Source organism: Cervus canadensis, chromosome 16, assembly GCF_019320065.1.
Source record: "Cervus canadensis isolate Bull #8, Minnesota chromosome 16, ASM1932006v1, whole genome shotgun sequence".
Taxonomy (NCBI): domain Eukaryota; kingdom Metazoa; phylum Chordata; class Mammalia; order Artiodactyla; family Cervidae; genus Cervus; species Cervus canadensis.
In genome coordinates, this window is record NC_057401.1 from 34,114,073 (window position 1) to 34,129,685 (window position 15,613).

Genomic DNA, 15,613 nt, shown 5'->3' on the forward strand with positions numbered 1-15,613 from the left:
TGGAGTGGCCATCCTCAAATCCTAACCCTCTCTCCAAGTTGTCTCTCCCACCAGATACCCTGCCTTTCACTGTGCAGAACTGCACTCGCCAAGACCACTATCGGCTCTGAATTCCAGCTCCAAGAGGGAGCTGTGGCTGCTGCTCTATCTAGGCTTCCAGGTACAGTATTGCTGTGGTTTGGCTCCTGTCTTCCTGGTTTTGTTTCTCTCATCCTTTTTGACGTTTTACCACTTAACTTCTCTGCTGCTTCTGAATGTCAGGTTCTTTTTTTTTTTTTTCTTCTTATGTGGTTTACTATGATCTCTTCTTAACAGACTCTTCCTTCAGTTTGGCGCCCTAGACATAGGGTCCTCCTTTGTCTCCAGTCACTGTTTGGAACCCCATAATAGCAATGGCTGGGGTCCCCTAGACCCACTGCTTACAGCTATGCAGTTCGTGCACTGCAGAGAGACACCCGAAGAAGGCAGCAAGTGTGGACTTAAATCCAGCTCGTGCTCACCAAGATGAGTGCCTGACACTGTACTGTGGACAGTTGCAAGAAGGTACACTCCTGTTTTCTTTCTACATGACAAGTATGTATATACGTATATCTCTCTCTCTATGAACACATAGTTACATTAGATTATCAGCTGAGACTAGGTTAATGTGTTTTATTGTCATCTCAGTGTTTACATGAAAATGAAGACGTTAAGAGTGCTTGAAAATATTTTATGAGAAATAGTTAACTCATAAGTTTTATTTCTTAGGGCAGTTTTAGGTTTACAGAAAAACTGAACAGAAAGTACAGGGCGTTCCAGCATGTTCCCACCCACCGCCTCCCACCCCACCTCCTCCCATTTCCTCTATTATTAACATCTTGCACTAGTTGGGGGTATATCTGTTATGATGGATGAGCCCATATTAATCCATTATTATGAACTGAAGTCCATAGTTTACATTAGGTCTCCCTCTTTGTAGTTGTACAGGTTTTGGCAAGTACACAATGTCTTGTAGTCACCACGTTTGTATCACACAAAAGAGTTTCACTGCTCTAAAAACCCCCTGTGTTTCACTTCTCATAACTCCCTCCCTTGCTTCCCTTCCCCAGGCCCTAGAAACCATTGATCTTTTTACTGTTCCACAGTTTGGTTGAAGGTATACTTTTCTTTGTACAAAGGAATATCTACCAGCTAAAACCACAAGGTTGCTTCTGCCCAGAGACATACCATTTAAAAAAAAAGTTAGTCAATGCCTTGAATCAAAGAGGAAATCTAGTTTAATTTCTTTCTCGGGATCCCTTCAGTGTATACCATTTCCCTAATTTTTTCTTATCTAGTACCACTTTTTTGAATTACTTTATGGTCCCCTTTCTCCACTTATCCATCCCTCCCCTTCTACCATGCATCTTCTGTGTCAGTATTGTCCCAAAGACCTTTCGGCAGTGATGAGAATGCTCTACATCTCTGCCACCCAATACAGTAGCCACTAGTTTCATGTTACTTATTGAGCACTTGGAATGTGGCTAGTGCAATGGAGGAACTGAATTTTTTCATTCTATTTAATGTTAATAATTTCAACTTAAATAGCCCATGTGGCCAATAGCTACTGTACTGGACAGCACAGATCGAAGTTCTTGCATCAGCCAGATCACCCATCCTGATAGCATTCAGAATTTCCCCTTCTTCATACTTGAATCCTCCCTGTCCTCTTGAATCCTCTCTGACAAATTAGAAAAGTAACTGAATTCTGCCTGACCCCGTTTATCACTAAAATACACAGTTCTCACATCGGTCACATTTATCACCAGCAAATATATTCTTTTCTTACCCAGAACATTAAGATATCTTATAAAATGTACTTAATGTATGAGGCTCTCCCATGTTCCTTATCTATGCCTTTTTATGTCTCTGTTAAATGTTTTCTGTTCAAGACTCCATACCCTAGAAAACAGAGTAGAATTACATAACTCATGCTTTAGTTGGCAGTCACTATAAGCCATTATAAGTGGGTTCATACGTGCCATTTTAGAAGATTGTCACACAATTTTGAAGGGTTGAAAGAGGAGGAAGAGAAGAAATAATAACGTCAAAGGAAATGAAGGGAATTAAGAGTTTCGTCTCAGAACTCAGCATGGTGTGAGTCAGGAGTTGTGGCTAGGGGTTCTCAGGAGGCTGGCTTTCTGTGCCACCAGCAGGCCCATGACCTTGGTCCTACCGGAGGCTCAGCTTTCTCCTTCATAAAATGAAGGGTCTGGACCAGAGGCTCTGGTTTGACCTGCCTCCCCCATTAAAATGCTTCTTGGGTCAAAAGTAGCCTGGGAATGACTAGGGCACTGGAAATAGGCTGTGATCACATGGAATATTTCACACAATCTCACCCCCACCACCCGCTTCCCCAGCTAGTAGTGTCGATGATGAACACGTTAACTTTGTTAAGGACAAGACTAAAACAATATTTTAAGAACCAACGGAACCCAGTTCAGAGTGAGTCATTGGTCCTGACTCTAGTGGCTCAACTGACCACAAAAGTTTGTGAATAGTCTATATGGTGTCCTTAAAACATCTGCACAGACCTTTTATTTCCAGTGCTTTGGACAGAGATAAACACAGTCTTTCATCCAAAGCCTACATTCCACAAAACAGATGAAAAGTTGCAGTATAAGCGTGGCCTCCCTGGCTGAGTCTGCCTTGCCTGTGTGCCCATGCCTGGTCTCTGTTACATAAGCAGTAGGAAGTCTCTGCAGTTAAAAATAGGGTGAGTGTGCTAAAGTAAAACTCATGTTCTGAAACTCTTAGTGTGCCTGTAATTACCATTTAGGATTCCAAGTTAAATGATTTGCTAATGGCCACTAAATGTGACATACCCCTGAGTAAAATAATTGATTCATAACTTGGGAGAGTTTGAGTCAATTGTCCTCAGCCAAGTGCTCAAGTATGTTTTCTCTCTCTCCCTAAACCTTGCTTCTGTGGTGAAGAATAGGAATAGCAGTGTCGTGATGACTACGGGAGACCAGGGCATAGCACTGCATAAACCCTTCAGAGGCTTCAGCGCCATTGCAGTGACCCATTTGTTTATTTCATCACTTGCCTACTGTCTCTCCATGCTAAAATGTAAGTTCCAAGAGAGCAGGGATTGTGTCAGCTTTGCTCAGAGTCTGGCATGGAGGAAGGAGTCAACATAAATCTTTTGAATGAAATGTGTAACTCATCTAGAGTCCCTGGAGTCAGATCCCTGGACTTGGCTCCTGTGTTCTTGGACAAGTAGCTTTCCTGCCTGGGTCTTTATTTCTTTTTCTCTGAAGGAAGATAGTGATGGTATCTACTTGACTGAGTAATTGTAGGAATTAAGTGAGATGATATATGCAAAGATCTTAGAACAGTGTCTGGTACATAAGACCCGATAAATGTTAATAATTTTTAACAATGAGGATAGTTGATGTGTAATAAGTACTTCATAAATGCCATTTTTTCTTCCTATTTGCTATCATTATTGAAAGCGTTTTTCCCCTTTGAAGTAGCAGTTATATGCAGGTCCCCAGTTACGTGTATTACCATAATAGGATGGCTGCTTCCCCTTTGTATGCTATGCCCGGCACAAGGGTGGAGACATCATGTCAAGGAAACACCAAAATGCTGTTCACAATGGTACTTGGGTCTTTAGGGTCCAAGGAAAAGTTACAAAATATTTTCCCACCTCCCTACATTACATCATCCCTCTCTCACCTCCTATACCCTCCTCTCATCTCTATTTGTCCAATGGTCCCAGAAAGTCCCCAGTTTGCAAATCAACCTCCCCTACAGAATCTGTCTCTACCCATCAGAATTGAAGGATCCTTTTTAGCAATCTGTTCTCTCATGGAAATAATTTATTGCCAAAAGGTAAGCAATAAAAGTCTATATCTTTGTATTTAGGACAGAAAGGGAAAATAAAAAACAATATTTGAAACTAATTCTAGATCTTGCCTTTACTAAGTCACTTAGTAAAGTCACTTAATCATCCAGAAGATAAGTTACTGGATGGAATGGGTCTCAGAATAATATCAGATGGTACTAATCAATATGTGATCCACCTCTGGGCTTTTGAAAATTAAATGAGAAAAACATGCAAAAGATCTAGCTCTAATTAAGAGAAGAGAGTTTCTAAATTGTGAAAAGAACAAATTTTACCACCCCCACCGTAGTCATTCTGAGTTTCCACGTTGATCTGGAAGATTTAGCTAAGGGCTTTTTCCTGTCCCTAGGGACCCCATTTTTAAATGGGGCTACATCCTGCCTGAGGACAAAGGAGGGGCGGGGAAGGACACAAACACACGCACACATGCACACACGCTTTCTTTTTTGCCTTCTGACCTCTTTTCCAATTCATAAGTAAAATTTGAATCATGCTGTAATTTCATTCCGATATTTTCTACATAGTGTTCTTTAATTGAACAAGGCAATCAAATCTTATCCTTACCCTCTCCCCTAATTGGCTAGATTTAATGACACCAGTTTTGAATTTTATAGCATTTTAAGAACAAGCTTTTTCCCATACAATGTGGGATTCAATTTCACTTATTTGAGAACTGACTGTTGTTAAAAATCTAATTATTTTTAATAGGCAAAATCATTTTGATCCATTTTATTCTTTTTTATGATTAAGGAGCATGCACTTTAAGATTTGTAGTTCTTTGAAGTATAACACTATGCATTACTAGTTCAGGTTTAAACATGATCTAGCAAGATCAGTAGTTACTTGTAAAAAAAAAGGGGGAGGGTTTAGCTTGACACTTTAAGAAGGCAGTATTCTAAAGAACATAATTGTGGTAAATGACAGTAGTGTCTAGATCGCCTCAATTTAAATTAATACTAAGAAATATGTGCATAATCTGATTCATTTAATTCTGATAGAGTATATAAAAATGCTGCTAACCTATAGACAGATGGTTTAGACTGGGTAAATAATCTGGAAAACAAAGTGAAAAGCTTGGCGCATTTTATAAAATTTGCCAAAGCAAACCTAGTTCTAAAGAAAAACATTCAGGCAAGTTCCCCAGTTCAGGTCTTAATATACCTTTTATCATACTAGAAGCCATTCCTTTCTTGAGCTGTGAAAGACAAAATCTGAGAGGTGCTTGATTAATCCTCAGGGATCTAAGGCCTTTTTAAAAAGGTACTCAAAGACCTAAACAAATATTACCTTTGAATTTTATATTTTATTCCTTATTTGTCTGAGCAAAATCATATGTCCTACTAATAATTCTAAGTGGATACAACTTCTAACCTAAAAGAAAAAAAAATTGGAAAGTTAAAAATGTACTTTGGGATTTAGCAAGAATTGAAAATCCATTTTTTTTTCTATGAAGTAATGACTTGTATGGGGCTTTATAACAATAAGTTTGGTTAAAATTACTTAAAGCCAAGGGGACTAATTGGAGAGTCTCATATCATGCTTTGGCTTTCCTAGTGGCTCAAATGGTAAAGAATCTGCCTACAATGCAAGGGTTCCATCCCTGGGTGGGGAAGATCCCCTGGAGAAGGGTATGGATACCCACTCCAGTATTCTAGCCTGGAGAATCCCATGGACAGTAGAGCCTGGAGGGCTATAGTCCATGAGGTCACAAGGAGTTGAACAAGACTTACCAACTGAGCATGCATGCACCCTGCCTAGCAGAGAGCTGGTAAAGTTAGAAGATGGTAGAGAATGATGGGTAAAGAGCAAATGCTGGGAATCAAGCCCACTGAGATCAGATTCTAGCTTTGGAGTGACTTTGGACAAAGGTGGGAATTTCTCTGATTTAAATCTGATTATTCTTCTCCCTCCTCACCCCACCGTCTTTACTACCCCCCCCCCCACACACACACATTCACACTCACACAAAACTGTGACAATTACCACTCTAGATGGCTTCACCTTGCCTTTAGGATAAAGTCCCAAGCATGGCCCCACACAGCAGTGTCCCTCTCACATCTCTCCCTGGTTCTCTTAGCTCTCCCAGCAGTGTCCTTTTTCAGTCCCCCAAACTGCTCTCTGGCCCTTTCTTGACCCCGTGTTATCCTACCATGTCTTGTCTCATCTGCCTGGAAGTATTTCATCCCCAGTGCCAGTACCTCTTCTCCCATTTATAGTGACTAACCCTGAATGTCTAGGTTTAAACATCATTTTCTCAGTAAGATTTTACCTCCTGTCCCCCTCGAAGTTAGGGCTTGTCATTATGCTCCCTAGTTTCCCTCTTTCTTCCCTCTTGTTGCACTGGGATATCTCTTCCCCCAGCCCTCCATTAGACTGCATGAGACATCTGTGTATATGCAGAAAGTGGTGCCCAGCGTGGAGTGGGGAGCGGCAGGTTTGCCTTTTTCTCTACTGCAGTCCCAGAGTCCAGCCCAGAGGCTGCTTGTAACATGCATTGACTGGATGCACGAAGGACTTTCTATCGGGAGACTGAGATCTCCTCCCAGATGTGTGAGGGCCAGATGTCTGCACAGAGTTCAGAATCTCTCTTAGCACCTGGTAAATATCTCAGCCAATGGTGGCTATTATCATTAATAGAAATGTTTAAGTGATGAATTTGTTTCATTTCTAAATTCTTCGGTGGGCACCTCTCCAGTTGGGAGAGTTAAAAGTAGATTAGCAAGTTGCCCATTTCTATTCATTCTTTTCAATACTATTGCAGAGTTTTAGAGCAGAACAAGATGAAGCAATGTGCCAAACCAAAATTGGAGCCAGGATAGAAAATGGCTTTGATGTGATGGATCGAGTGTAATTGTATGTTTGCATGGGCCTGGCTGTACTCCAGGTGCACACATCCATAACCCAGTCCATCAACCAGATGTTACCAGTCTTTTTTTTATAAAAAAAAAATACAGAAATATGATCTATGCCTATAGAAACCTACATGTTAGCACTTGGGAAATGATGGCAATGAATATCATATAAAAACATAATTTGCAAAAGATAATTATAGAATCCACATGAAAGTCTTATACGTGAATCTTAAACTTGAGTAATAAAAGGTTAGAACTGTACCTCCCACTGGAATTTAAAGTTTTCCTAATAGAGATGGGATTAGGTAAAATCTGATGAGATAGAGCCATATCTTCTTTTATTTAAAATTATAAATAAGTGTAAGACTTCTATTATTTTCAATCAACTAAGCCTCTTAAGTTACAAACTCTGCTGAAATCTAACAGGGGCAGGATAGATGCTAATGATTCTTAGTACTGGAAGAAACTTTATGATTCAAAGCAATGAAGTCATAATATTGGTACACCATATATCAGGACTGATATTTTAAAATGGGAACTTTTAATTCCATCTTCTATGACTGATCTGGGGTTTCCCAGGTGGCTCAGTAGTAAAGAATCCACCTGCCCATGCAGGAGATGCAGGAGATGTGGGTTCACTTCCTGGGTCAGGAAGATTCCCTGGAGGAGGAAATGGCAACCTACTCCAGTATTATTGCCTGGAAAATCCCATGGACAGAGAAGCCTGATGGGTCTCAGTCCACAGCATTGCAGAGAGTTAGACACCACTGAGCAACTAGGCGTGAGCAGGATGACTGGTCCAAAATTTCATGAGGATGTTGCAGGGGAAAGGAAGGGACATTTGCAAATGGAGAGAAAAATCTGACTAGCTTCTACCTCTTCTAAACTGTTATCTTTCTACTGCTAGTGGCCTGAGACTAGTAGCCTTTCCTCTGAGAATCCCTAATCGAGCTTCTGTTAATAGACTTGGTATATAAGTTAGGGATATGTTTGACTGCAAGTAACAGAAAACCCAAACCATAGTAGCTTCAATGAATAGGGGATTCACTCATTACAAAAATCCAGAGTGAAGTGATTGCTGGAGTTGTTTATAGTTCATAATGCCATGAGGGACCCAGGTCATTCTATCTTTCTGCTCTGTTATCCTTAGAGCCTTATGTTTCAAGATGTTCCAAGATGTTTGCTGTAGTTGACATCATATGTGCTGTGAAAGCAGGAAGAGAATGTTATCTCTGTCTCCTTCTAACAGGAAGGCAAAGGCTTTATCAGAACTCCCAGGCAAACATCTCCTTGTGTTTTATTGGCTGGAAAAGAGAATATTTAGCTGGACAAGTGTTAAGTGAGGAAAAAGAGGGAAGTGGATATTGGATAAGCAACTGACCATGATACTCCCCTTGGTTTGGCCTTCACACTATCCTGGTTGCTGATGGGAGTTAGGAGAAGGGATTAATTGACCTATCTGATCTGTCCTTCTCTCTTGGTAGGGAGTAGGTGAATGAATGAAGATTTGACAGGCCATTTCAGGGGGCTTCTAAATCTGAGCTCGCTAGCAAAGGAAATCACTAATAATATTTTGCTCTTAACTTAGACTTCAAAAGTCATAATGTTGTTTAGATTAAGGTAGATAACAATTCTGAGTTGAACTAGATGCTTTCCTGTCTGGAAAAGGAGTAAGTAACTATTTGCAGTGGTTCCTAGGTGTCGCTATGGCTGTGTGCCCCTGTACTCTAGAAATAGCTGGGCCTTCCTGATGTCCAGGCTGGCATCTGTTGCCAAGTCGGAAAGAGATCTGAAAACTCCCATTCCATTCCGTCTGCGGAAGACACCACAGCATTTCTTCTTCCGACCCTAATGGGAAGCACATGGAGATCACTGAACATTGGGAACCCTTCTTAGCTCAAATTATGTTTTTTGAGCAAGGGGTATGATAAAGTAACCTCTAAACATGACCCTGGCAAAAGTCAGTAGCCTTGCTTATTCTGGCCACGTTCCTGGTGCAATCCAGGGTTCTGGGAAGATTTACTTTAATTACAACTTCTTTCGCCCTTTTTCTCTCCGTCTCATACTCATGATCTCTTACATAACATGTGTTAGAGTTACCAAAACTGAAAATTTCATTCTCGAGCTAAATTAGATAAACGTAATTTGCACTTGGCTTCTTTTCTTTCAAGAGATCTGGCCAAATTAGCATGTCATACTGTTTTTCTAAGGCACACATAACTTAAATTCTCTTTCTTTCTTTAGTTTTTATATCTCAGTAAAAATTTCATTTTTGTTTTCAGTGGCAAGGATAATAAAGAGGCATTGTATCTTCTAAAAATTTTCTTTAGCCATACAAGGTCTTACGAAGGATAATTTTTATAGACTTTTTTCTTAGTCTACTAAAATTCTTGTGAGAATTAGTTCATTTCCAAAAAGTTTTGCACAGAGCTTATATATAAAAGTTAAAATTCATATAAATTAAATCAAAACATAAACACTGCATTCTTCATCAATCATGAAAATCACATATTAAAAGCCCAGATCAAAATCTCCTTTCAACTGTACTGTATTATTTAGCACAAAATGTGTAAGCTGTAAGTTTGCCTTCAGTTCAACAGGACCTCAATGTACCAAACATTAATTGAGCATCTTATGTGTGTTCAAAGGCACTTTGCTCTGATTAAGAGATGAATCTTACACCACTAACACTTACTCTCATAAAACTCTTATTCCATTAAGAGGAAACAGATATATAAACAAACAATTACAATGTGATGTGATAAAACATGATGATATAAAGATATAGAGGGACAAGACTTAACCCTGTTGAAGGACATGTAAAGAGAGGACTGATGTTGAAGCTGAAACTCCAATACTTTGGCCACCTGACGTGAAGGGCTGACTCATTTGAAAAGACCCTGATCCTGGGAAAAATTGAGGGCAGGAGGAGAAGGGGACACAACAGAGGATGAGATGGTTGGATGGCATCACCAACTCAATGAACATGAGTTTGGGTAAACTCCGGGAGTTGGTGATGGACAGGGAGGCCTGGCGTGCTGCGATTCATGGGGTTGCAAAGAGTCGGACACGACTGAGTGACTGAACTGAACTGAAATGAACTGAAAGAGAGGGCATTGGAGAGAGTGTAGAAGGAAGGTGATGCCTAATGAAAATGCATCCTTCATCAATTAAGTCATGCTTGATTGGAGGGGGAAATTCTGGGCAGAGAGAAACCAAGAAGGAGTTTGTAGTAAAAGTGCAGGTAAGGAGTGACGAGGGCTTCCCAAGGTGGCTCAGTGGTAAAGAACCTGCCTGTCAATGCAGGAGACATACGAGATGCCAGTTCAGTCCCTGGGCTGGGAAGATCCCCTGGAAGGGGAAATGGCAACCCACTCCAGTATTCTTGCTTGGAGACTCCCATAGACAGAGGAGCCTGATGGGCTACAGTCCGTAGGGTTGCAAAGAGTCAGACATGACTGAAGCAGCTTAGCATGCATGTGTGCAAGGAGTGATAAGAACCTAAACTAAGACGGTGCCAGAGGAGAGAGATGACAGAGAATGAGCCTGCAATACTTGGGAGGTAAAACTGAATACTTTGTCAATTTGATTTAGTATCTTCCCAAAAAGCTGCCGAAGATAAGACCTCTTGATAGTTCATCAAAACAATTTTACTGGTACAGTCTTTTCAGTAGATAACTGGATTTGAAAAAAAGTTTTAACAAACTATATAGGCACAGCCTGCTTTCGTTTGAATATTGCATGTATATAAATTCCCAAGGCTACCTGCACAGATAGTATATTTCCAAAGCATTTTGTCTTGGTGCATAGCCATGGACTAAGGGCAAAATAAGAAAATGACATAATATTTGGTGGGCATGGAGGGAAAAAGGCACATGCGTTTTTCACTGGTCTTTAAGTCTCCTTTCTGCCTGCATAAAGGAGTTACTTAGTTACTTGGCCACCTCCCACTGTGTATTAGCAGAAAAGCTTAACCAACCTTGCCTATAAATGGCCAAGAAACAAACTGCCTCATTCATTCATTCTGTTGACATGTTCTGAGTCCTAGGATGCTTAGAGCCAGGGATAGAGAAATTGAGAAGTTGTAGCCTTTGCCCATGAGAGAAAAGGGGATGTAAACACATACTTTTAATAATAGCTTGACAAGCACTTTATTAAAAATGGGGCTGGAGCCCTGAGAGAATGATGAGAAATGAGCTAACTGTCTGGTGCCAACAGAAAAATTCCATAAGGGAAGTGATAACAAGGCTTAGAAGATTTTGAAAAATGGGTAAAGCAGGGACATGTGAGGGTGTTTCAAATATAGGGAATGATGGGAGACTATATTATTGCTTCTAATTGCTAGTTTCTTCTTCCTAATATAGGGAGAGATATGTAGGGACAGGAGAGGTTGTATCTCCCCACCCTAATTAAAGTCAGGCTTAGCCGAGTTACTTACCTTGGCCAATAAAATCTGCATAGAAGTGTTTTGTGCCATTTCTGAACAAAACCTTTAAGATCTGTCATAACATTCCAAGGTCACTCTTTCCCCTCTGCCACATGGAAAACCATTTTCAGAAAGGGACTGCTTATTCAGTGTAGATCTCAGAGTAAAGGAGACTTCTGGAGTAGAGTTGAAGCTGTCCTGCAGACAGCCTATAACTTAAGTAAGAAGGAAATTTATGTTGTTGAAAACCATTGAGACCTGGGGATGGTTGTTAAGGCAGCACAACTTAGGAAAGCTGACAAACGTGGAAGTAGTATGTACAAGGGTGCAGAAGTATCAGTGGATATAGAGTGGTGGGAAATGGTGAGAAATTTAGTGCAGAGCTGGTATTTAAAGCCTCATGTGGCCAGAAATAAACCCAAAAGGGCAGTTAGGAAGAGATTTTTGAAGGGTCTTACATGTCCTGCTAGGAAAGTTAACTTTATTCTTTAAATGATAGAAAGTAAGTAGAAGGTAAGGAGTGACATAAGATTTATCTCAGGAAGGTGATTCTAATGAGAATGGAAAAATACTAGTACCAGTGAAATGAGCTAAGATGTTGTTATGATACTAGTAACTAACACTCAATGTGCATTTATTATGTGCTAGACATTTCATATATGTTTACCAAAGTAATCCTCACAACAGCCCTGTTTAGTGACTAGAAGGATCCTTATGCTTCCCAGTGGCACAGTGGTAAAGAATCTGCCTGTCAATGCAGGAGATGCAGGTTTGATCCCTGAGTTGGGAAGATCCCTTGGAGTAGGAAATGGCAACTGATCTAGGCAACTGATCTTGCCTAGAAAATTTCACGGACAGAAGAGCCTAGCGAGGTACAGATCATGAGGTCACAAAGAGTTAGACGTGACTGAGTGGCTGAGCACAGCACAACGTAATGATCCTTTTTTGTAGAAGAGGAAACTCAGGCACAGGGAGGTTGAATAACTTGGCCTCATCAGTCTATAGAAGTGGTTAGAGTCAGAATTCCATCCCAAGCTGTCTGGCTGCCAGAACCCATACTTTTCACCACGATACCACACTCTCAGTATCCAGGCAGATGATTTGGCATCTGAATCAAGACAGTACGTGGAGATAGAGAGGAAGTCTTAAGTCTCATACTTCTGATATTGCACTGAATACAGGCATGAGTTGGAGTCTTGGGTAGAAGACATGGAGGGGTCAGAGATAATGTCCCATTTTTAATCAGGAGACTAAATAAGTAGTGAAACAATGAATGGGAAACAGAATATTAGAACAAGTTTGGGAGGAAAATGAAGAGTTTTGTTTGGGATACATTCACTTTGAGGCAGATATGCAGCACCAAGTGGAGACCATCTCTCGGCAATTAGAATATGATACCAAAGCTCAGGGAGGGAGGTATCTCTAGTCGTTCAGATGGCAAAGAACCTGCCTGCCAATGCAGGAGACCCAGGTTCAATCCCTGGGTCAGAAAGATGCTCTAGAGGAGGAAATGGCAAGCCACTCCAGTATTCTTGCTTGGAGAATTCCATGGACAGAGGAGCCTGGTGGGTATAGTCCATGGGGTCGCAAAGAATCAGACATGACTGAACAACTAACACACACAAATACACACATACACACACACACACACTAAATCTCAGGAGCAAGCTGGAGATAGAGCCAGGTGGGGCCCAAGCCTAGAAAGTAGACTCATTCACATTGGCAGGCATATGCAGAGTGAGCTGAGAAAAGGTCAAGAGACTAATCAGAAGAACTCCATTATGTGATGACTAGATCAGGAAGAGGAGCCAGGGAAAGACTGAGAGGCAGTGATAAAGCAGGGGAAAGCATCAGAGAACAGAGCATGGGTTTTCAAAAATGGTGTTCATCACCAGTGACTAAACCGTGGAAAAACTGGGCAATGACCACAACCACCTCTGTTTGTGGCATGCTCTAGCCACACAGTAACTTGAGAAACAACACCCTCCACTTACACGGCAGCAAAAACATTGTACATCACCAGCATCCCAGCAGGGATACAAGGATGTGTCGGGTGGAGGCAGAGAAAAAGTAGGAAATGACCTCCCCCATCATGTTGCTGATAGATTTGAGTACTTTCATGTTTATTTGTAAGTACAGAACTGCTGATTAGCTTGTAAAATGACAAGTTCCCATAAATGGGGGAAAAAATGCATTGCTTCAATTTACAGGAATTGCCTAATCCCAAACATGGAAATGAGGAAGATTTTAAAATAAAATCTTTTCTGGAATACTCTCATCATACCTGGAAGAACTGGTTTATTAGATTTACTTCTTAAGTGCTCTCTAATAATGCTACTAAAGTTCAACAGACTTTAACTAGTTAGAATAACAAGAGAGATATTTGCATAGAATTCCCCAGGCTTTTTTGATGACTTAGTAGAATATCAGGATTTTTTTAAAAAACATGAATAGCTTGAGGCTACATAAAATTTATTATGCAATATTCTACTAGGAACATCCCACATGCCTGCTTTGTAGTCATAGAAGAAGAAAATATTATTTTGTCTACAGCACAAATGATGTCTTTGTCAATGTCAAATTGTTGACATGTGTTGAGATGGTGTTTGAAAACACCATGGAAACAAAGCTTGGAAACTTGGGGTTAATAATATTAGTAGTTTTCTATTGCAGGACTTCTGAGAGCCTTTAATATGCTGGGTTACATTGTGCAGCTCCAGAAGTGGCTAGAGTAAGCAGCAGTCCCCAAACTTATCTTACCATAGGCTCTCCCATGTTTTTCAAGAGCACATAACCTTCTTGGTCGAATGTCCTATACAGTAGATTATATTTCCATTCAAAATGTTTGCTGCTCTTCCCTTTAGTATCCTTTTCTGTAGGATTACCCTTCCCTACTCCACTGAACACAAGAACAGTGTGACCTGCTTTGGTCAATGGAATATGGCTGCAAGTAACATGTATCACTTCTGAGCAAAGACTTTAAGAGCCAGCCTGAGGTCCCCCTATTCCCTTTACCCTCCAATACAGGACCAGCTATGTCCCAGAGAAAGATTGTTCCAATAGCCCTGAGTTCTGGAGTGTTCTGTGATGGATATGTAAATGCATAAAAAGTCAACCTTTGATGTTGTAAGCCGTTAATATTTTAGGCCACTTGTTACCACAGAGATTCTCAAAAATGACAGAATGATCTCTGTTTGTTTACAAGGCAAACCATTCAATATCACCATAATCCAAGTCTATGCCCCAACCAGTAACACTGAAGAAGCTAAAATTGAATGGTTCTATGAAGACCTACAAGACCTTTTAGAACTAACACCCAGAAAAGATGTCTTTTTCATTATGGGGACTGGAATGCAAAAGTAGGCAGTCAAGAAATGCCTGGAGTATCAGGCAAATTTGGCCTTGGAGTACGGAATGAAGCAGGGCAAAGGCTAATAGAGTTTTGCCACGAGAACACACTGGTCATAGTACACACCCTCTTCCAACAACACAAGAGAAAACTCTACACATGGACATCACCAGATGGCCAACACTGAAATCAGATTGATTATATTCTTTGCAGCCAAAGATGGAGAAACTCTATACAGTCAGCAAAAACAAGATCAGGAGCTGACTGTGGCTCATTGATTATATTCTTTGCAGCCAAAGATGGAGAAGCTCTATACAGTCAGCAAAAACAAGATCAGGAGCTGACTGTGGCTCGGATCATGAACTCCTTATTGCCAAATTCAGACTTAAACTGAAGAAGGTAGGGATAACCACTAGACCATTCAGGTATGACCTAAATCAAATCCGTTCTGATTATACAGTGGAAGAGAGAAATAGATTTAAGGGACTAGATGTGATAGACAGAGTGCCTGATGAACTATGGACAGAGGTTTGTGACATTGTACCGGAGACCATCCCCAAGAAGCAAGACCATCCCCAAGAAAAAGAAATGCAAAAAAGCAAAATGGCTGTCTGAGGAGGCCTTACAAATAGCTGTGAAGAGAAGAGAAGCAAAAAGCAAAGGAGAAAAGGAAAGATATACCCATCTGAATGCGGAGTTCCAAAGAATAGCAAGGAGAGATAGGAAGCCTTCCTCAGCAATCAATGCAAAGAAATAGAGGAAAACAATAGAATGGGAAAGACTAGAGATCTCTTCAAGAAAATTAGAGATGCCAAGGGAACATTTCATGCAAAGATGGGCTCAATAAAGGACAGAAATGGTATGGACCTAACAGAAGCAGAAGATATTAGGAAGAGGTGGCAAGAATACAAACAAGAACTATATGAAAAAGATCTTCACGAACCAGATAATCACGATGGTGTGATCACTCACCTAGAGCCAGACATCCTGGAATGTGAAGTCCTTAGGAAGCAGAGTGGAGTCCTTAGGAATGTGAAGTGGGTCTTAGGAAGTATCACTATGAACAAAGCTAGTGGAGGTGATGGAATTTCAGTTGAGCTATTTCAAATCCTAAA

The 15,613-nt window shown here is 40.6% G+C and overlaps 1 protein-coding gene across 1 annotated transcript in view; it reads left to right on the top strand.

Annotated features, from left to right (window-relative positions):
* Window positions 1-26: 26 nt before the first annotated feature.
* LIFR (LIF receptor subunit alpha) overlaps window positions 27-15,613 on the top strand; it is a 116,088-nt gene continuing 100,501 nt past the window's right edge. The window contains exons 1-2 of the mRNA XM_043488459.1: window positions 27-160; window positions 316-543. The gene's annotated coding sequence lies outside the window, so the exon portion shown is untranslated. The remainder of the gene's footprint in view (window positions 161-315; window positions 544-15,613) is intronic.